The 22,139-nt window shown below is 34.0% G+C and overlaps 1 long non-coding RNA gene across 1 annotated transcript; it reads right to left on the bottom strand.

Annotated features, from left to right (window-relative positions):
* Positions 1-19,571: 19,571 nt before the first annotated feature.
* LOC110799641 (uncharacterized) lies at positions 19,572-20,843 on the bottom strand. The gene is made up of 3 exons (XR_002536434.2): positions 20,239-20,843; positions 19,975-20,014; positions 19,572-19,690 (listed from the first exon to the last, which is right to left on the bottom strand). It is a non-coding gene; the product is annotated as an uncharacterized lncRNA (long non-coding RNA).
* Positions 20,844-22,139: the final 1,296 nt, after the last annotated feature.

The following is a 22,139-nucleotide window of genomic DNA, read 5'->3' as shown; positions in this document are numbered from 1 at the left end:
TCAATTGGTTTCTCCTCGTAGGTCAAATCGTTTCGCAATAACAAGGGTTCATGCGTAATCACATGGCTAGGATCAAGAACATATTTTCTTAACATCGACACGTGGAACACATTATGCACCTTTTCCAAGTCGGTTGGTAAGGCTAGTCGATATGCTACTGCACCTACTCTTTCTAATATCTCATATGGCCCGATGTATCTTGGGCTCAACTTCCGTGTTTGACCAAATCTCATTATTCCTTTCGTTGGCGAAATTTTCAAGAACACGTGATCTCCAACCTCAAACTCTAGTGGTCTTCCGGGTTGGTCTGCATAACTCTTTTGCCTACTTTGCGCTGCCATCATTCTTGATTGGATTAAACGAATCTTGTCAGTAGTTTCTTGAATTAATTCTGGTCCTATAACACGTGCTTCATCGATATCACTCCAACATAATGGTGTTCGACATTTCCTTCCATAAAGTGCTTCGTAAGGGGCCATACCAATGGTGGCCTGATAACTGTTGTTGTACGAAAATTCAACCATAGGTAGAAACTTTTCCCACGTTCCTTGAAAATCCAAAACACATGCTCTTAACATATCCTCGACAATTTGATTGGTACGTTCGGTTTGTCCATCAGTCGTTGGGTGAAATGCGGTACCGAAGTTAAGTTTCGTCCCAAGAGCTTTCTGCAATTCTTTCCAATAGGTTGATTGATACCTCGTATCACGATCAGAAACAATCGAACTAGGCACTCCATGCAACCGCACAATGGTGTTCACATATAGTTCAGCAAGTTGATCTAAACTCGAATTGTTCTTCATGGCTAAGAAATGCGCTGACTTTGTTAATCGATCAACAATGACCCAAATAGCATTCATTCCCTTGGTTGATCTTGGTAAACCTATGATAAAATCCATTGAAACTGAATCCCATTTCCATTCTGGCACATCCAGAGGTTGCAACAAACCTGCTGGTCTTTGATGCTCGATCTTGATTCTCTGACATGTCAAACATTTAGCCACATATTCTGCCACTTCTTGCTTCATGTTGCTCCACCAATACACTTGCCTTAGATCCTTATACATCTTATTTCCTCCAGGGTGAATCGAGTATGGTGAACTATGAGCTTCTTCTAAAATTCTCTTTTTCAACTTCTCATCATTAGGCACACATAATCTTCCCTGAAACCTTAACGTGCCATCCTCTTGAATGACAAAACCAGGTGACTTCCCATTTTCCACTTCACTCCTTATTCTTTCTAATTGCAAGTCCTTACATTGCGCTTTCTTAATCTCATCAATCAAAGTTGGTTTCATTACCAACACATTCAAGCAAGCATCTCCTTTGATAAACTCAATTTCAATATTTTGTAGATCATCTTGGTTGACTCGGGAGAAAGTTAGGATAGAATTTAGGTGAGACTTCCGACTTAATGCATCTGCAACAACGTTAGCCTTTCCGGGATGATATTGAATATCAAGATCGTAATCTTTAAGAAGTTCTAACCACCTACGTTGTCTCATGTTGAGTTCTTTTTGGGTGAAAATATACTTAAGACTCTTATGGTCAGTGAAAATTTGACACGAAACTCCATACAAATAATGTCTCCAAATCTTAAGGGCGAAAACAACAGCTGCAAGTTCGAGGTCATGGGTAGGGTAATTTTGTTCATGGACTTTGAGTTGGCGTGAAGCATAAGCTATAAATTTTCCGTTTTGCATCAAGACACATCCTAACCCATTCTTGGAAGCATCGCTATAGATTACAAATCCGTCAGTTCCAGATGGAAGGGTAAGAATAGGGGCAGTGGTGAGACGTTTCTTAAGTTCTTGAAATGCACATTCACAATCATCATTCCACACAAATTTGGTATTCTTTCTAACTAATCGGGTTATGGGTAAGGCAACCTTAGAAAAATCTTGAACGAACCTTCGATAGTATCCAGCTAAACCCATAAAACTCCGTACTTCGGGTACATTAGTTGGTCTAGGCCATTCCACAATTGCTTTTATTTTCTCAGGATCAACAGATACACCTTTCTCAGAGATAATATGACCTAAAAATGATATTTCCTTAATCCAGAATTCACATTTCGACAACTTAGCATATAACTAGTTTTCAATCAACATATCTAACACTTTTCTCAGATGTTCCTCGTGTTCCTCATTACTCTTAGAATATACCAAAATATCATCAATGAAAACAACTACAAACTTATCAAGGTATGGTTTGAAAATGCGGTTCATTAAATCCATAAATACGGCTGGTGCATTAGTTAACCCAAAAGGCATCACAACAAACTCATAGTGACCATATCTAGTTCTAAAGGCTGTCTTTGGAATATCCTCAGGTTTAATTCGAAGTTGATGGTAACCTGACCTCAAATCAATCTTAGAAAACACTTTTGCGCCTCGAAGTTGGTCAAACAAATCATCAATACGGGGTAAGGGATACTTATTCTTAATAGTAATCTTGTTTAACTCTCGATAATCTATGCATAACCTCATAGTTCCGTCCTTTTTCTTCACAAACAAGACAGGGGCTCCCCAAGGTGAAACGCTAGGTCGAATATATCCTTTTTCAAGTAACTCATCTAATTGTTTCTTTAATTCTTGTAACTCAGCTGGTGCCATTCTATATGGTGCCTTGGAAATAGGGGTGGATCCTGGAATTAATTCAATGCTGAAATCTAATTCTCTTGGTGGGGGCATACTAGGTATTTCTTCTGGAAAAACATGTGGGTACTCACAAACAACAGGTATGTCGGTAATTGAAGTTCCAGAGGTATTTAAGTCAATAACACTACACAGATAACCAGATAAACCACTCTCAATCATTTTATGTGCTCTCAAAGCATGGACAATTTGAATCGTTGGTTTTCTTACTAACTTACGGAATGAAACTTTATCTCCATCTGGCGTTTTAAGGGTCACACTTTGCCTCGAACAATTAAGGTTAGCTTCATACTTAGTCAACCAATTCATTCCCAAGATTACATCAAATTCAGATAGGTCAAAAGCTATTAGGTCTGCTCGAAACTCAACTTCCTCTATTACAATAGGGCAATCCTTATACATGGTTCTACATTTCACAATTTCTCCACTAGGAAGGGAAACACTCATAGCATGAAAGTCACAACATGGTTTCAAATTTAAATATTTTACAAACAATGGAGAAATAAAGGAATGCGAAGCTCCAGAATAAAAAAAGAACATGGGCTGCTAAAGAATGGATAGAGAAGGTACCGGTGATAACATTATCATTCTCATCTGCCTCATCCTGTCTCATCACAAAAACTCTTCCAGCTGGCGGTGGTCGGGGTGGGTTGCGGTTTGAACCTCCTGTGTTGTTGTTGTTCCGACCACGATCGTTGTTAGTTGAAACTGGTCCTCTCGTGGTTGGAGTTACCTGCTTCGGACAATCTCTGATGTAATGATCATGGCTCCCACATCGAAAACAAGTGTTCGATCCTACACGGCATTCACTCTCGATATGGCCTCTTCTCCCACACTTGGCACATTCTTGTGTCCTATTATTCTGGTTTCCACGATAACCTTGTCCTTTGTTTCCAACATCGTTCCTCCTTTGGTTTCCCTGATAGCCTTGGTTAGGCTTCTTTGCTCCTCCTTGACTCTGGTTTTCATTTCTCCTTTTATACCCAACATTCTTCGCTTCTCAAAGCAGTACCACTCTCTCTACATTAGCTGCAATATCAACCATATCATGGTATGAAGTAAACCTCTGAGTGGACAACCTATCCTGGTACTTAAGGTGCAGACCTCGCTCGAAACGGTTCATCCTGGACTGCTCTGTCGACACCAAGTCTGGTGCAAACCTTGACAGCTCCATAAACTTATTTGCATATTCCAACACGCTCATTGTTCCTTGTTGCAAGTGTAGAAATTCATCTTCTTTTTGTTTCCTCAGGGATGGTGGATAGAACTTGTCTCTCATTAACTTCTGTAGTTCGTTCCAACCAAATCCAGGCCCATTCTTTCGTTCCTTGTTAACTTTCCACCATAATCCTGCTTGACCCGTCAAGTAAAACACTGCGAAATCAACTCTCCATTTCTCAGGGTATTGCAGGGTTTCAAACAACTGATCAATGCGACTTATCCAATCCTCGAACTCAACTGGATCGGGCTAGCCATCATAGGACGGTGGGTTGAGCGACGAAAAGTTCTTGAACATCGTTGCACTCTAGTTCCCACTAACATCTTTCTTTTTCCGAGAATCATGGCCATAAGTTATTAACTAATTCGGCCAACATTGCACTCACATTTTCCAATCGTTCCATCCTTTCCTCGTGGCCATTAACATGGACATACTCCTCGTGAGTAATGTCGTTATCATCGTGAACATGATGCTCGTTGCGAGCTCCGTTGGTAACATCGTTGATAGCATCAATGGTCGACATTCTGCATAACAAATCTTATCAGATTGAAGCGAAATAATAATATAAAATAAACCCTTTGATCCCGTTCCTACACTCACACTCATATTCATTTTAACTTAGCAAGATTTTAGAACATTATTTTTAACTCATTCCTTAAAATTCTTTACTTAAAGCCTAATGAATTCTATTCGTGCGAAAACCCGTAAGGTTTAGCACTTATGGTCCAGAACCTTTGCTCTTGATACCAAACTGTAACGCCCCGACCTCTAGTTCAATAATTTAAGCATAATTAGCAGCGGAATTAACCTAATTGGTCGGGCCATTACCAGCCGTAACTTCCTTTTCAGACATTACAAGGAAAACATCAATCATAAGCCTTTAAATACTCCAAAATATATATAATAATCCTTTATATTATCAAAATAAAAGTGCATAACTTACTAAAAGTCTTTAATTAAAACTATTAAAACTTTAAGCATAAACTAGGTAAATATTATTAACGTGAAATTCCTCGCCACTACTCGTGTCCATCGTCCCCCGCAGTACCTAAAACGGAAAACAAAACGGTGAGCCGAAGACTCAGTAACGAACTATTCTAGCAGCGTAAATTCATTTCAATTCATTTTATTTAATAACACAGGGAGAATAGAATGGTTAAAACATTTAATAAAACATCATATTTAATTCATTCATAAACTTTGCAATTTAACATGCTAGTTGTCGGCAAGTACGAACCGTGAAGGAATTCCCCACTGGGCCTGGGCCCATAAGAGCCTGGGCTCATCGTAACATGGGGCCTAGGCCCTGAGCCTGGGCTCATAAACCATGGGAGCCTGGGCTCGTAATCCATGGGTGGACAGGTGTCCGTGGTGCATGCATGACCGGTAGATAGGAAGATGGTAGTTTATATACCGCCAGACAAACCAGGTCTTTCACTTTCATTTATCATGTTTTATGTATTTTTACCAAGCCTTGGCTTGTATTTCAGTTGAAATAACATAACTTATTTATATCATAAAACATCATTTAGATCCTGGGATCCATAAAACATCATTTCATTCAACGCATTATATAAACATCATTTTATGAGAAAACTCAATCAAATCATATTATAAAGAATAATTCAACAAATCATAATTCATTCCCACAATCCATAAAACATGTCAAAACATTTAATTTATAAATCATAACGTCATAATTTCATAATACATTTATAAAGGGATTGCGGGTACTAGCAATAGCCGTTACCTCACTTCCACGACTTTGCTAAGGATTTTCGTTGGTTCGTTCGTCCTGAGCTCCGAGTCCAATTTCTTTAAAAATATTAAATAATTGAATTAGTACCAAAATGATAAATAATTTAACTTAATAATTTCGAAACTTTATAATTAACCAATTTTCTAATAATAATGTAAAAAAAATATATAATTTCATAGTTTTAATGAAAATATAATTAAACGCCAATTTTAGTGAAGAATAAAATTAATTGAAATTTCAATCGAAATATATATATTTTCCTTAATTAATTTACACGAAAATCTTATTTAAATTTTGTCCTTGATAAATCCATTTAGTAACTTATTTTATTTAAATCGATAATATAATTTAAAATCAATATTTTATAAAATCATAAATTTTATAAGTAATGAATTTTATAAATAACGAGTTCTAATATAAATAACGAATTTTTAATAAAATTATACTTTCGAAATTTAACGAAAATGTTATTATTAATCGAATTTTCAATCGAAATACGTATATATTTTATAATTGATTTTCATGTAAATAATATTAAAAATTCCGTTTTTGTTAATTCAGGCTAAGTAATTTATTTTAGTAAAATCGATATTTGATAATTAAACCTGAAAACAATAACAATTTATTAGTAAATAATTATATCATAAAAATTATTAAAACATAAATATTGCTAAATTTAAAATCTGAAAATTCAGATTGGTCTTACCAAAGGCCCAAATGGTTAGTTGGCCCAATTGTATGAGGGTTTGAGGAGAGTAAAAACAAGGCCTAAGAAAATCTGATTTTTATTTGCTTTGGTTTTGGTTGAGGCACGAGCAAAACAGAGAAGGAAGGGAGGAGAGGAAGCACGACACAGGGGAGGAGAGGAAGAAAGGGTGGTGGCTGGGCGGAGCAGCACCGCGAAACCGCGCTGGAGGTGACGGTGTGGGTGGTGGCTGACAGCGACGGCTCAAGGGGGAGGGAGAGGGTGCGCGAACAGGGGAGGGGGAAGGGAACGAACGAGGAGGAGGAGAAAGAGGAGGGAGGTGGCTGGGTGGCTCGGTGGTTTGGCGCGGCGTCGGAGGTGAGGCGACGATGGTGGTGGTTGATTGGTGCGGCGAGGCGAGGAAAAGGGAGAAGCAGGGGGGTGTGGCAGGGGACGTGAGAGGAGGAGAGAGCAGGGGAGGGAGTTGTGGTGGGGGTGGTGGTGTTCGGTGGTTCTGGGTGGTCGAAAGATGCGGGGTGGTGGAGTGGTGGTGAGGATGGTGGAGCACGGTGGTTGAGGTGGTTGTTGTTGGTGGTTGATTGGATTGAATCACAGAAAAACAAGGATTGTGATTAAGATTGAGATTGGAATTATTTTTGGTTTGTTGTTGAAATTCCATCCAAAATTCTGATTATGTACATGAGAAAAGTGATGAACAAGCTAGGAATTGTGCTTGGGGTCCAAGTATCTGCACTTGGACTGAATTATGGGAAAGAAGGAAGGAAGTTGACTTCCTGGTTTGAGCGTGGGGAGCAAGGAAAATAAAGCAGACATTTTCATTTTTTTTTAATTTTTTTTTTTATATATATTTAATAAATTCACAATATTTGGCAAAAATTCAGAATTTGTAATTAATTTTCAGAAATAAAAATGTTTAATTAAAATAATTCCTTAAAAATAAATAAATTATCGTTAACGAAAGATAAATAATTTCAGTTTATAAATTCGTCGTTTAAAATAAATCGTAAAAACGATTAAAATAACGAAATTCGATTATTCGTAATTTAATTAAAACGAAATCAAGTTAATAAATATTTTTAATTTTAATAAATCGAATTTAAAATTTCGGGGTATTACAACACGTCTATCTTAAAGCTAAGACAAGGTTAAATTAACCTCGACATCTTGCACTCACCATGCAAACAATCCTCAAAAATAATCTTCTCAAGTATATCTTGGTTACGTGTAAATGAATGAAGAAAAAAATCATTGAAGTCAAATAACTCAACGAACTTGCAAAAGGTATCCTATTGCACTTAAATAAATGAAAATGTTATCAATAATGATAGCAAATCCTAGGAAACTTGACTCATGAGCATCTGCCATGTTGATGGTCACCTGAAAGCTTCGAAAATTGATACACTTAAGAAAAAAAAATCAAGAAGATTAAAGAGGGGAGTAGGGAAAACTTAAGGGGAGAAACAATTGATATTTTCCACTTCTCCATACGTCAAAGGGCAGACAAAAAAGTTGAACAAGTGCGTGAATCACTATTGCTTAAATGACTATATCATAGAAACAAAGTACATCTGAATAATGGAGAAATCAGTTGATCCTATTTATCTATCAAAATATTATTATGAATATAGTGAATTAAACCATAAACATGAAATTATAAATGAAGCAAGAATCTGAATTCAACATTTTTCCTCATACCCTTTAACGATTTCTTGTCAAAGCAATGCAATTAATGAATGCAATAGAACGGATGCCACAAATAAATAAAAAATACAACTTCATGAGTGTGAAAATAATATCCCCCCTTTAATTATATTTCCTTTTTTCTTCCTTTTCCCACATAGACCATAGAAATTCAGCAAAAATGACTTTCACCTTAATAGCCCTGCTAACTGTATTTAGCACAAACCCAGAAGAATTTGACGTGAGATAGAGACTGTAGGGTTATGAATAATACAAACAATATAATTCATGCGGGAAAACCATAAAGCCAAGAATCCAAATTAATTGCCACATAGTCAATTAGCATAATTTAGGTTACATACAATGTGATGCGTGCCTTCCCTAGCTGCTCCCGAACCGAACAAGAACAAGTCTTTAGATCTCTAAGTGTCGCCCCTCCGTAGAAAGTCCACAGCACGTTCGGGTCCGCCTTAGGTTCAACCAACTAGGATATCACTTAAGGTTTTATGCACTCGGGTTAGGCTATAAACTATTGTCTCCCTTGAACACAATATATGTAAAGAATATGTTTTGATGTGTATAAATTATGAGGGCTAGCCTCATATTTATAGGGTAGGAAATATGGAATTTGAGTCTTACTAGGAACACAATTACCAATCCCATTAGGATTGCAAATCTTAACCAATTAGAATTGTAGCAATAATTAAACACTTAATTAATTCAATTCTAGTAAGACTAGGAAAACTAATACTTAAGGCCAAAGTTACTTGGCGACTAAGTAAACGGACTTTGCTTGAAGCCCAAGACGAATCAACCAACGCAGCCACAAGGGAGACTCTGGCGCGCGTGCCAGGCTAGGCCCAAACGCAGCTGTTGCTGGCCCAAGGCTCGTGCTGCACTTTGGCCTTGGCGGGCTGCTTGCCTTGGCTTGCTGTTGCTTTCCTTGGCGTGCTCGCGACCCACAACGCTCCAGGCCCATCGCCTATGGCTGGGCGTTGGCGCTGGGCTTCATGCTCAGTGTTGTGCGCTCGGCCTCGTGCTTGTCGAGCGATGGGCCGGCTCGCTTGACGGCTTGTCGCTCATCGAGCTTCCGACTCGTTTTTCGATTCCGGAATCTATTTCCGTTTCGAACAAATATTTACGTTTCCGTTAATATTTCCGATTCCGGAAATAATTTCCTATTCCGACAATATTTCCGATTCCGGTAATATTTCCGTTTCCGGTAATATTTCCGATTCCGGCAATATTTCTATTTCCGTTAATATTTTCCGATATGATCCATGTTTCCGTTTCCGGCAACATCTACGACTTGGATAATTATATTTCCATCATGAACCATTTTTCCGTTTCCGGCAATATCTTCATTTCCGCAATATTCTTTACTTTGCCTTTTGACGATTTCAGCTCCCACTGGAACCGAGATCCGTCATTTCCGAATGATCATAAATAGAGTACTTAATGAATAATAATTAACTTAAATACTTGATCCGTTCACGTACTATTTGTGTGACCCTATGGGTTCAGTCAAGAGTAAGTTGTGGATTAATATTATTAATTCCACTTGAACTGAAGCGGCCTCTAGCTAGGCATTCAGTTCACTTGATCTCACTGAATTATTAACTTGTTGATTAATACTGAACCGCATTTATTAGACTTAGCATTAAATGCAAACTTGGCCAAGGGCATTAATTCCTTCAATCTTCACCTATTTGTCAGGCTGATTTTCAAAGCAAGAAATCTACCAACTTGGATGTGAAACCAAACAACGACCCAAGTTTAAAGAAAGTGCATTAATGAGCTAGTTACAATTTTTACAAGTAATGTTGAACAACTCCCTTCGAAAAATTTGGAACAAGCGAAGGAGATTGAAGAAACAAAGGTAGTCCTAGTTGAAACAACAACTAAGCTCAATGAAACAGAAAAAAAAGCTTGATTAAACAACAAGACAACTTAAAGAAATAACAGATATATGCTATGAAGGCTATGCAAGCTCAGATTCTTTTCCTAAATGAGAATGTCCGTTTGCGCCAACCTTGAATGCGGATTATTAGAAGAAATTACATTGCTTTGTGTTACTTTTGGCTTGTTGGTTGAAACACATTTGGGCAATTAGTTTAGCAAGTCGAGTTTTTTTTTCCAGGGAAAGCAGGTACAGAACACTCATATTTAGGTGGATTGCAAAGTGCATATATGTTATTGTATTTTTGATACAATTTTGATAGGACGAAACTTCTTTTGTAGGCTTTGAATTAATATTTAATCAAAGTTCTTATTATTTATTCATTGCTGTAATCATTGCATCAAAAAAAATTGATTTAATTTAATTTCATAATTTGAAAATAGAGAAGGTAATGTAATGAAAGCAATGGAAAAGATATTTTGCTGTTAGGTTTGGCAACCAAAAAAGTATCTAGTGCAAATTTTGTTGCTATGTTTGGCAACAAAAACCTAATTTATGCTATTGAGAGCAAGACAAAGTAAACGACCTGTTGCAATTATTAGCAACTCAAATAAATGATGAGTTGCCATCATTTGTAACATAAATAAATAATCTGTAGCTAATGTTAGAAACCAAATAAATAATTTGTTGCCATTGTTGGCAACCAAAAAATAAATAATTTGTTGCTACTATTAGCAACTAGATAAATAATTTGTTTCTCCTACTAGAAACTAAAATAAATATTCGTTGTCTTTTTTTTAGCAACTAATGTTATTAATTTGTTTTTTATTTTTAGCAACCAGTTAATAAGTTGTTGCTAGTTGTGGCAACCGTTGTTTAATGGTTTGTTGCTATTTCTAGTAACCAAAGTAAATAATCTGTTGCTAGGGCTAGCAACGTATTCCTACACATGGTAACCAATATCGCAACCATATTTCAAGGATGAAAAATGGCAACAAAATAGTTTGAGATTTAGTTGCTAATATCATACAGCAACCGGCGTTTTAGTAACCATTATTTTCCGTCTCCAACGCGTTGCTAACTAGACTTGGAAACGGATTTTTGAAAAGTAGCAACAAATTTGAAGTGTTGCTAAAATGATTAGAGAGAGAGAGAGAGAGAGAGAGAGAGAGAGAGAGAGAGAGTTATGAGGGTTTAGAAAATTATGTGGGGATGTAATGAGGATTCAGCGGGTATTTATAGGTTTCGGAATCCAATATGGGCTTCATTAAACATAAGACATGCTTGTTAATTTGTTTGGGCTAGCAAATGAAATTGGACTAGGCTAGAAAGTTTCAAAATTAATTTTACTTTTCTAAAACTCAATTAAAATTCTCCAATTAAAGATAAAATCGTATTACTCTCCAACTAAAAATAATAAACATTGTTAATTAATAAAGTTACATTTAAATAAACATTTAAATGCAACTAGCTTTAATTTATAAAATCTATAAAAATGCTTTATAAATATAATTAAATATATTTATTATTACTTAAAAATACAGGGTATTACATCCAATCCATCACCCGATCCATCCATCCATCTATTAAAGTTTTTTTTTTTTTACTACAATTACTTAATTACAAATAGAATTTATAACTATATTTACATTGATATATTAGTACTTCGTACTTAATGGATATTGGTTTATAGGCATCTAATTAGCCTAATATTTTCAATTTACAAGAAAAAAAAACCCTCTGTTTTGTTTAAAAGTTGGTAAATAAATAATTCAATTCTTTTTATTATTTTTTTATTTTTTATTAGGTTTATATTTTTTATAATTATTATAATTATTATTTTTTTATTAGCATTTTAGACTGTCTTATAATGTAGATGTATCAAAATCGTAATTCGTTGTCCATTATATTAACACATATTATTTTCTATTAATATTATAAAATAAATTTGACGACGCTTTTAATTACACCCGATAATCACCCGATCCACCGATTCAAACGCGAATGATGGATGATCCGGATGTGGATAAAGGGTAAATATAATCGAGTGATGGATGGGTCGAATGATGCATGAACAATTAGCGTATGGAGACGGATGAAGCTACACCCGATCCACCTCTGCTCCATTGCCACCCCTACTAGCATTTGCGGCATCCTGGTTGATTTTCCAGCGGAAGGACCGCCTTCCGGGTTCTGCTCTAGAACTAGACCATTGGGATCACCAAAGTTACCAGACATTATATTGTTGTTGTGGTCGACATCTTGACCCCCGATACTAAGCGGTTCAAATTGGTGGTGTCGCGACGATACTGCGTCCTGGAGCTGGTCGCGATGGAGGCGGTGGAGCGGCCCTGGGATTGCAGGGGCCTCGTCTTTATGTTCTAGAGCAAGTTGATGCGCTCCTCCATCTTCTCGAAACGCTGATCGATATATTGAGCAGTTAACGGGTAGTTTTCCATATTATGATTTAGGTTACCATGTAGGTGATAGAATTTTAGGGTATTATATGGTTTCAGCCTCATGGTGGTCGTGATATTGTTTTGGATAAATTCTCCCAAGGGATAAATTTATCTAAGGGAGGTACTAACAATCTGAATAGACGAATTAGTTAAGGAGAAATAATAAATTAAAGTAGAGTGCAAGAATAATGGATATTATTGATTATAACTAAAAGCAATATGATAGATTGAGCATAAGATAAACAACTCACAACTATGTGATACAAGGTAGCCCAAATATAATATTTATACTAAAACAGCTAGGGTTAGTTGGACTATGATACGACCGTTAAAGAGTTGTTGAGGACGATTCCTCTATTCCATGAAGATAGGGAATGACTTAGTCTCTTGCAATTGCCCATAGACTGAGTCATGTAAGCTGATCAAATATAAGCACCAAAATCGTTATAAGGATAGCCCAGCCTTTTGAAAGATACTACGTACAGTCGTACACAATATCCATTGCCTATTTGGTGGGCCTTTTTAATAGACTTAAAAATTGGGCCAAATTTAATTTTAGTCATGAAAATATAAGAAATGACCAAAAAAAGTCACTTTGAAAATCTGTACGTTCATAAAAGCATAACCAAAGCTTGGTTAAGGTTGTCTTTGAGATAGATATATACTACTAATCTACTATACTAGGATTAGGATTAGGATTAGGATTTAGGATGTCTCTTTTAGATACGAAGGGAGTACTTATGATCTCCTGCTAATTTCCTTATGGATATATAGAATATTACGGAGTACTAATACTTTTATACTTGGACATCTCTAGCCAAAATTCACAAAAGTTGGGCAATATTGTCTCTCTATTTCTTAATTGCTTTGTGGTGTTGATTAATGTGGTTCTAATCGGATTTAATTGCTGATTCATGTTTTATTGATAGAGATGGGAGCAAACTATGTACATCTGATAAACAAATAAAATATATATAAGGTGAGTTTGGTCCTGATTTCCTTTCGTTGTCATAACTCATATGGCCTACACTTTGCAAAGTTGGGCTTTTTATCTACAAAAAGAGTGGAGTTTAGGGTGTGCTGCTTCACAAATGAGCCATATGTATTATGTAATTGAGTCGGGTCGGTTTCATAAATAACAAATAACAAATAACAAATAACAAATAACAAAAGGTGCTTTGCTGCTTTAAAAATTACAAGTGTGGCGTGTGGCGTGTGGCGTGTGGCGTGTGCGTTATGGGTGGTGAATTGGTGATTACTCATTACAGTGGTTTATTTGAAGCATAATATTCATATCTTTCATATTAAGATTTAAGACTAATGGGGTAGATGTGTTTTGCGACCTTGTGCGTGATTGCCGTTCTTTCTTGTACAATTTTTAGGAGGAATGAGGATGGATACCTTGTACACCCATAGTATTGCTATGTGGTTTCCTTCATAGTATTGCTAAATAAACATCTAAATATTTTAGGTAAGCAAAGCCTTTGCTAATTAATAGTTTAGAAACTACTCTTGGTTGATAGGTATGTCTAAGGACTTATTAGGTAAACCTATCTCATTTGCCACGACATAAAATGACTCCTTACTTATATCGTTGAATTTCACCAAAACTAACATGTACTCACAATTATTTGTGTACCTTACCCCTCTAGGATCAATAAGTAACACCTCGCTTAGGCGGAAAACTATTATTAAGATTGATGTAAAGGTTATCCAACTAAGTGTTATTCTGGCATGACACCTTTTAACTCAATATTTTAAAGTTTGGAATTTAAGACTCTCACTATGTTGATTAATAATGTTACTAAAATAATATTTGAACGAAGACAAATATCAAGGTACGCAAGATCGAAGGTCGAAATGGAGGAATAGATAAACACTCCATTTCGATCGAAAGGCGAAACTAATACCTGATTTTTTGAAGAAAAAAATTATGGAGTAATACTTTAGTTTTATATGTTATTGCTTTGACTTATCATATTTGATTAAAGTGCTATGTGAGAGTCACAATAATGTATGATCTTACACAACACATTTTAGGTTGTTTAGCTACTGAAATACAATTAGTATTTCAACAAATTTTGATCTACTATAACTAAATGATTTTATGATTTTATTAACTCATATTGTATTTATAATTAAAAATTAATTAGCTCGTATTGTATTTAAAATTAAAAAATGATTCTTTTAAGCCTAATGTACGTAATCCGATCATGAAGAAGCTATTATAAACCTTCTGAACCAAAAAAGTTTCGTGAATTTGTTAACCACACCAATTGAATCATTTAATTCAGAACACTCATATAACGTTAACGTTAGTTATGTGGTGTAAATCGATTTGGCGAAGGAGTGCATGTGGCCAAAAAATTTATTGCAAGAGAGAAAAAGAAAAAAAAAAAAAGTGAAACACACTATATTTTTATATGTTTAATTTTCTTTTGGTACTACAATTTAAATATTTCATCATGAAAGGAGATGCATGAATATTTCGTTGTTTCTCTACTTTGACGTTTAGTTCATGAGTGAACTTTGTGAACAATTTTTGTTGCATATATTTTTTTGTTCTTAGTTGTAATAACACAATTTTTAACTTTCATATACTCCACACACATCGCGTATATATGATATGATACTACTTCCTCCGTTCTTATTTACATGAAACGGTTGAGTTTTGGATACTATTCACACAAGGTCCTTTGACTTACTTTTGTGATTTATATATACTTAAGAAAAAAGATATAGTCGTGTGAGGTCTTATTAGATTCGTTTCAATAAATATTTTTTAAATATCAACTTTTATAATTTTTTCTTATCCATAATTGAAAATATTGATGTTTTAGATCGCGCATTTGCAAACGTGCCTAAATAATGATGTCATTTAAAAATGAACAGAGAAAATATATAATATAGGTCTTATAAAGTGTGGAGTATAACACATTTGATAACGAGTATGGAGTATAAAGAATATTTCATCCGTTTCGAAATAATAGAGATATTTTGAATTTCGACACTACACAAATTTTAAACTGACTATTATTTGTGATTTATGAGTAAGGAAAAATATAGTTATGAGGGTCATATTTAATTCGTCTATATGTTTACTTTCGAAATACCAACTTTTTATAATTTTTACAAATATAAAATTAGAGATATTAATGTCTAAACATTTATCTCGATGCACTTGAAAAGGTAAACGGTCTACAATTCAAAATGGAGGAAGTAGTCCGTAGAAGACAATAAAGAAAAAAAAGGGGTGGGTGAAGAAGAAGAATAAAAGGGTCGGGAAGGAGACAAGAAGGTAAGAAGGTGATGCTAACTGAAAACCCACGTCTGGAAATTCAGAGTTGAGAGTCTTTAATGCTGGGTTTCGTCTTTCGTCTTTGGCTTTGGTACAACTATAAACCCAATTAAGCAATGAAGCAATTGGGGAATGGGGAATACCCCCCCGACTTTATTCTTTTGTCTTCTTCTTTTTGGTGGGGGAATCGGAGACGGCCCTTTCGTCCCTTTTTCTTTTTCTTTTTCTTTTTTATTTACTAAATTTTATTTGTACGACTAATTTTCTATTTTTGTTTCTATACTTTTATTTTTCAATTAATTGTCAAGTATGCCAATTAGGGACATAGATGTAACACTACATTCTTCTTGTTCCAAACTTTTCAAAAACCCAAATTTATCTTTAGGTTTACTCATTTACTAGGTCTTGTTACCAGTGATTTGTGTCTCTTACGAAGTACTCCTTTCGTCTCATAATTATAGTCTCGTTTGAATAAAAATACGAGTTTTTAGAAAAATGGAATATAGTACATGAAAATGCAAAATATATGAAGTACAAATTATAATTGAGTTGAATGGAAAAATACATGAAACGGAGAATATAGTACATAGGAAAGTGGAAAATAGAATATTTTACACACACAAAAAAATGTGCGCTCCAGGTTTACGGTAGTAAAATTTATTATTGTAAAATTATAAAGTTATTCTAACAAAATTGCCATTAAAAACTATGTCATCGCCGTCAAGAAGAAAGCTGTTAAGATCTGACCCATGAAACATCACGTGTGAGAGTCCCACATTGACAAAAGAGAAGAGAGTTAATCACTTAATAAAGCTAAGGGGCTACTCCCCTTATTGCCATATGATTTTAAGGTGGAACCTCCTACGGTCTTGTTAAGTGGACTTTCTCTCTTGATGACGGGTGCGGTTGACTCTCTGCCTTGATGACGGGTGTGGCCCGAACCCGTAGTTAACAAAAGCTTTGGGTCGCCACTAAACTCTTGCAACCTAGCTTAATCAATATTCACTTATTCAGTGATGTTTTTCAACAGTAGTTGTAAAAGTAGAAGTAGTAGGGGTCGCAATAAAGAAGGTGGTAGATGAAATAATGGAGTAGAAGAAAGATCTACTATATTTTACAAAGTACGAAGGGAGTATAAATTAGTGTAAATCCAATTATTTGAAATGTTTGTGTAGAACGTGATTTGGTTGGCTTAAAGAGTAGTCACATTACTCACATGATTGTCTGATAGATAAAGTATTTTGCTAATTACTTTAGGAGCTCCACATTATCTAATTGACATTTTACAAATAGTATGTGAACATTTTTAAATAATTTCAACGCTACAAATGTCTTCTTCTCCTTCTTTGATCAACTAACATTAAACCTAATTTAGCATTTCTTTAGCAGGATAAATTAACATCTACTACAGGTCTACGAGTGATTGACGAGTATTAATTTGTCCATCACAAAAAAAGGAGCAATGTATATATTGAATATAATGATCGAGATATGAGTCATCAAGTATTTTATTAAAAAACCAAGTTCAGCGTAAATTTTTGTTTGAATTGATCGAGTCTTAAAAAATAAAATAGCCGTTGAGTGTTAGATATTGAACATAACTACATAAGGTTCTGTTTAGGTTATTTTTATTTTCACTTATTTCAGAATAATAATTAAGTTCAGACGGGTTCAATTAAATTTGGATAATATAAGTTCAAGAAAAATAAATGTTATTCAAATACGAAGAACATTATTAAAATAAGTTATGATAAGTTCTAATTAGTTCAGTTAAGTTAAATTTAAATAAGATAAGTTTAGAAAAAGTTAAGCTAAAATCAGGTGAAACAATGCAACTTTAAAAAATTGAGAAATAATTTGCGCCTCAAATGGCATGGGTGTTTAACAGTGTTCAAAAGTCTTTCTGAATACATTTTTAGAATAATCAAAGTTCAATGTTGGTTTTCAAGAAGCGAAATGGACAATTATTTTTGAAGTGGAATCAAATCATTTAATGTCAAAAATAAAACCAAATCATTTGAATCATTAAATTCTTATTATTCCATATTATCCTTTCTAAAGAGTAGACATTAAATGTGCTATATGTGTTCATGGAAATGAAAATGAGTTTGTTTCTTCATGTACCTTTCATGTATCTTTTATGTACTAGTTTGTTTCTTCATGTACCTTTTGTAATTATCAAAACCAAAAAAAAAATGAAAATGAGTTAAACTTAGTCAAGCCAAAGGCTCGATTATGCGATACTTTATAGTTTGTATTCAGTAACCACTAGAGACCCACTCCAAAGAAACTAAAAGATATTCCAAAGTTTACCAAATTTTTCTTTTCCTCATTCTTCTTCCAACTAAGGCATTGGTTCAGCCAAAAGGAGCACAAAGCTTTCACAAATTCTTAACTAAGACGGTTGTATAATTTACAAATATTGCTGAAACTCATGTATTCTCAATAATATACTCCGTAGTTTTTTTTTTTTTTTTTTTTTTTTTTGGTGCGCATGAGCCACAAGGGTGGGGATGAGAATCGATCCCAGAATCACCTGAAATCGGGATGGAAGCTCTAACCAACTGAGCTATCCATCACTCTCATATACTCCGTAGTTTCTAATTATATACAAACACAATCCTACTCCGTTTAGAAATATTTGTACCACTTTGACTTTCACATTTGTCGATACACAACTTTGACCGTTAATATCTTTAATTAAATATTACTAAAAATATTTTATTTTTTTGACAAGTAGACAGTGAGATTAATCCAACTATTTTTTTATATGATAACATCTATTTTTTATATTTGTGTAAAAAGAGAGTCAAATTTAATATATGAACATTGCATAAAATCAGAGTGATGCAACTATTTTTTTAAATTGAGGAAGTATTAGGAAACATAATATCTCAATTTATAACTCTAATATTATATATACGGGAGAATTAATTCCTAATTTTATCTCAACAATAATGAGTGTAAAGCGGATTTAAAATTAATTACCTCAGAATAAGTAAAGTTACCTCAATGTGATGTAAAGGTCATTGATTTTTTAGTGATGAAATTTACTTTTTAATAAAAATTACCCTTTCAAAATTACTCATAAATTTATAGTGTATGGAGTATAAGTTAACCAGCCGTATAGTCCTTTAAAAATTAACGTACCAATCAAAAAATATTTTCTAATACAAAAACTTAACAAAATAAGTATTAAAAGTTACTAAAAATTGATTTAAAGATAATTAAATATGCAATAAACTAGATTAGTCATGTGCATCCAAGGATATTCTAAAATTATTTGACTAATTTTTTATAAATATATTTGACTAATATATATATATATCTCTATAAAGTTACTGCATGATTTATAAATCTTGAATATACTCAAATAAATATTGTAAAGCGGGTGTAAAATTACATCAAAATAATTAAAAGTTACCCTGATATAATGTAAAAGTCATTAACTTTTAACAATTATTTTTTCTTTTTAATAAAAGGTACCCTTTCAAAATTACTCATAAATTCATAATGTATGGAGTAAAAAAAGTTAACCAACCGTATAACACTTTAAAAAACTAACGTACTAACACTACAACAAACAGGATCAAAGAGGGCGAAAAAAGTCGCCCTCTTAGATCAAAATATCGCCCTCTTAGATCAAAATATCGCCCTTTTAACTTTTAATGGCAAAATAAAAATCGCCCTTAACTCGCCCTGTTAGGTTCGTCCTATTAGCTTTCCACGGCAACTCCATTTGCTCGCCCTTTTTTATCAAAACCAAAGAGGGCAAATAATTTTCGCCCTCTTTGTTTGAAAACAAGGAAGGCAACTTAAATCATGCCCTCTTTGATTGTTTTTCGCCCTCTAAAATAGTTTAAATAGGGCAATTATGTTTGCCCTGTTTGTTCAAAACATTGAGTAATGACATCCCTTCCACTAAAACAAAAGCAATACAAAACAACTTCCCACCCAATACTGACCTGGATTAGGAGGGCAAGTATTTCTTTCTTCTCCAGATAAGATATGCCTGCAATTATATACCAGGATCAAGTAGAAGTAAGCAAGATTGTCATGTTATGCTTGCCAAGAACGACAGAAAAGGTAAAGTAGGACATGTTAAGCATCAAATCCTGCAGAAAAGGTAAAATAGGAACCGGAACAGAACGAAGCAACTAGGATGACTAAGTATTTTGATACTTTCAAGCATATTGTTAGCTAAAATCACACATTATATGTTTTCCTACATAAATTTTCCATGCAAACTCTGATAACACTAGATAACACTTTAATCCAAAAACCTCAATACACTACCTTGGATTCCATATTTTATATTGCAGCAGAAAACGCGGACCTGTTTCAGCAATAAATGTGAAACTTAAATCATCAAAAACAATAAAGAGGAGCTAAATTGTCCAAATTTCAACAACAATTTGAAATTTCAACAACAATTTCAACATCAAAAACTGTTATCATGATGAACTAGCAAAAAACATCAAACGCAATATGATAACAGTAATTTGCACCAGTAACTAGCAAAAATTACGCAAAGAAGAAGAAGTTGAGAAAATATGATACCAGACGAACTTCAGAGATGAGAAAATATGTGCGATTTGATTAAATTGCAGGCGAACTCAAGCAAATTTCAGACGAACTCAAGCAAATTTCAGACAAACTCGACCAAAAAGCATAAAATTAGGGTTTATGAACTGCGAAATTGAAGATGGGGAGGGAGAGAGAAAGATAAATGAGAGATTTAGGGGAGAGAAAGAGAAGGCTAAATTGAGATTTAGGGAGAGAGAAAGCTAAATTGAAGATGGAGAGGGTTTTTCATTTTGGGAAACAATGTCGAAGAAGCGTTGTACGAAGCTTAGGGAGAGGCGTCACAGTCTGAAGTTGAAGGGGGTAATTTTTATTTTTATTTTTAATAAAATTGATCAAAGAGGGCGAAAATTTACAAGTCGCCCTTTTTGTTAATTATCAAGGAAGGCAACCCCCAATTTCGCCCTTTTTGTTTTAAAAAAGGAATGGCTAATTTATTTATTTTTTTAATTAAATTGATCAAAGAGGGCGAAAGTTTGAAAGTCGTCCTTTTCATTAACTACCAAAGAAGACAAAGACCAATTTCGCCCTCTTTGTTTTTATCAACAAGGACAATTTTCTTTTGCCCTCATTGATTTGTTCTACGAGGACGATTTTTTAGTTGCCCTTTCTTGTACAAAAAAATTGCCCTCTTTGCTACTGATTCTTGTAGTGTAATCAAAATTTATTTTCTAATACAAAAACTTAATACTGAGTACTGAGTACTCTGTAAAAAATAATAAAAGTTATAAAAAATTGATTTGAAGATACTCCAATATAAAATAAACTAGATTAAGTATCGTGCATGTAATGATATTCTAAAATTATTTGACTAATTTTTTATAAATAAATTTGACTGATATATTTATCTCCACAATGTTTATGCATACTCCGTAATTAATAAATTTTATTATACTCATTTAATTTTCTACTCCCTCCGTCTTATTTTACTTGCTGCCTTTGATCCATATTATGAGATCTTTTTGGTCAAAGTATGTAGAGCAAGTAAAACGAGAATGAGGGAGTAATACGGAATATGTAATTTCCGTCATACTACGTACGTACGTACATATATATACATATATATGCTTGATATACTAATTTGACCATAATGTTCTATATATTAATATGTAGATTTGACCAAAATATTGAATACTTTTTTTTATTAATACATCATTAATATAACGACTTGACTAAAATATTATAGAGTTACGATAATTATTTTTAGCAAATTATTATTATATGGCATGTACTATATATTTCCATAATCTATACACAAACAATTCTTCCCGTACATAAAAAATAAATTAAAAAGGCTAGGAAATTATTAAAAAAAAAAAAAGTAGAAAATTTTTAGGAAAAAATATTTAACCGGAAAATTTGCACAAAAAGTGGCACGTGTCACTCATATTATCTACTTTGGTATAATGTAATAGATTTATCATACACCAATTGCAAGCAAGAATTTTAAAATTCTTTTCTTTCTTTTTTTCCCATAGTCTCATTTTTTGATCCATATCCTGCATGCACGGATGTACCCGACCCAGTGGCGGAGCCACGTCGGAAGTTGACCACCCAAAAAAAAAAAGAAAAAAAAAGTTTAGAGCTAAGAGACGTGTTTAACCTAGAACTGTTCTCTTAAGTAATACATAAAATCCCCAACCGCGCATAAGGCACCAAGGTGGAACTATGTGATAAACCTAAGAGACCAATCATTTGAAACAGACGACCTCTTAAAGTTTTATTCAATTCAAATATAAGAGACCGGTTTTTAAATAATTGGTCTTTTAACATGACTTATTCATTTCACCATTTATATGAAACCCGTAAAGAATAACTAGCTTTGGAGCCCGTTTAAAGAACGGGCAGTAGTATAATGGTTATTTAGTCTATCTTTT

The sequence above is a fragment of the Spinacia oleracea genome, chromosome 2, assembly GCF_020520425.1.
Source record: "Spinacia oleracea cultivar Varoflay chromosome 2, BTI_SOV_V1, whole genome shotgun sequence".
Classification (NCBI taxonomy): domain Eukaryota; kingdom Viridiplantae; phylum Streptophyta; class Magnoliopsida; order Caryophyllales; family Amaranthaceae; genus Spinacia; species Spinacia oleracea.
Note: the sequence above shows the minus strand (reverse complement) of the source record. Positions and strands in the feature narration are given on the sequence as shown.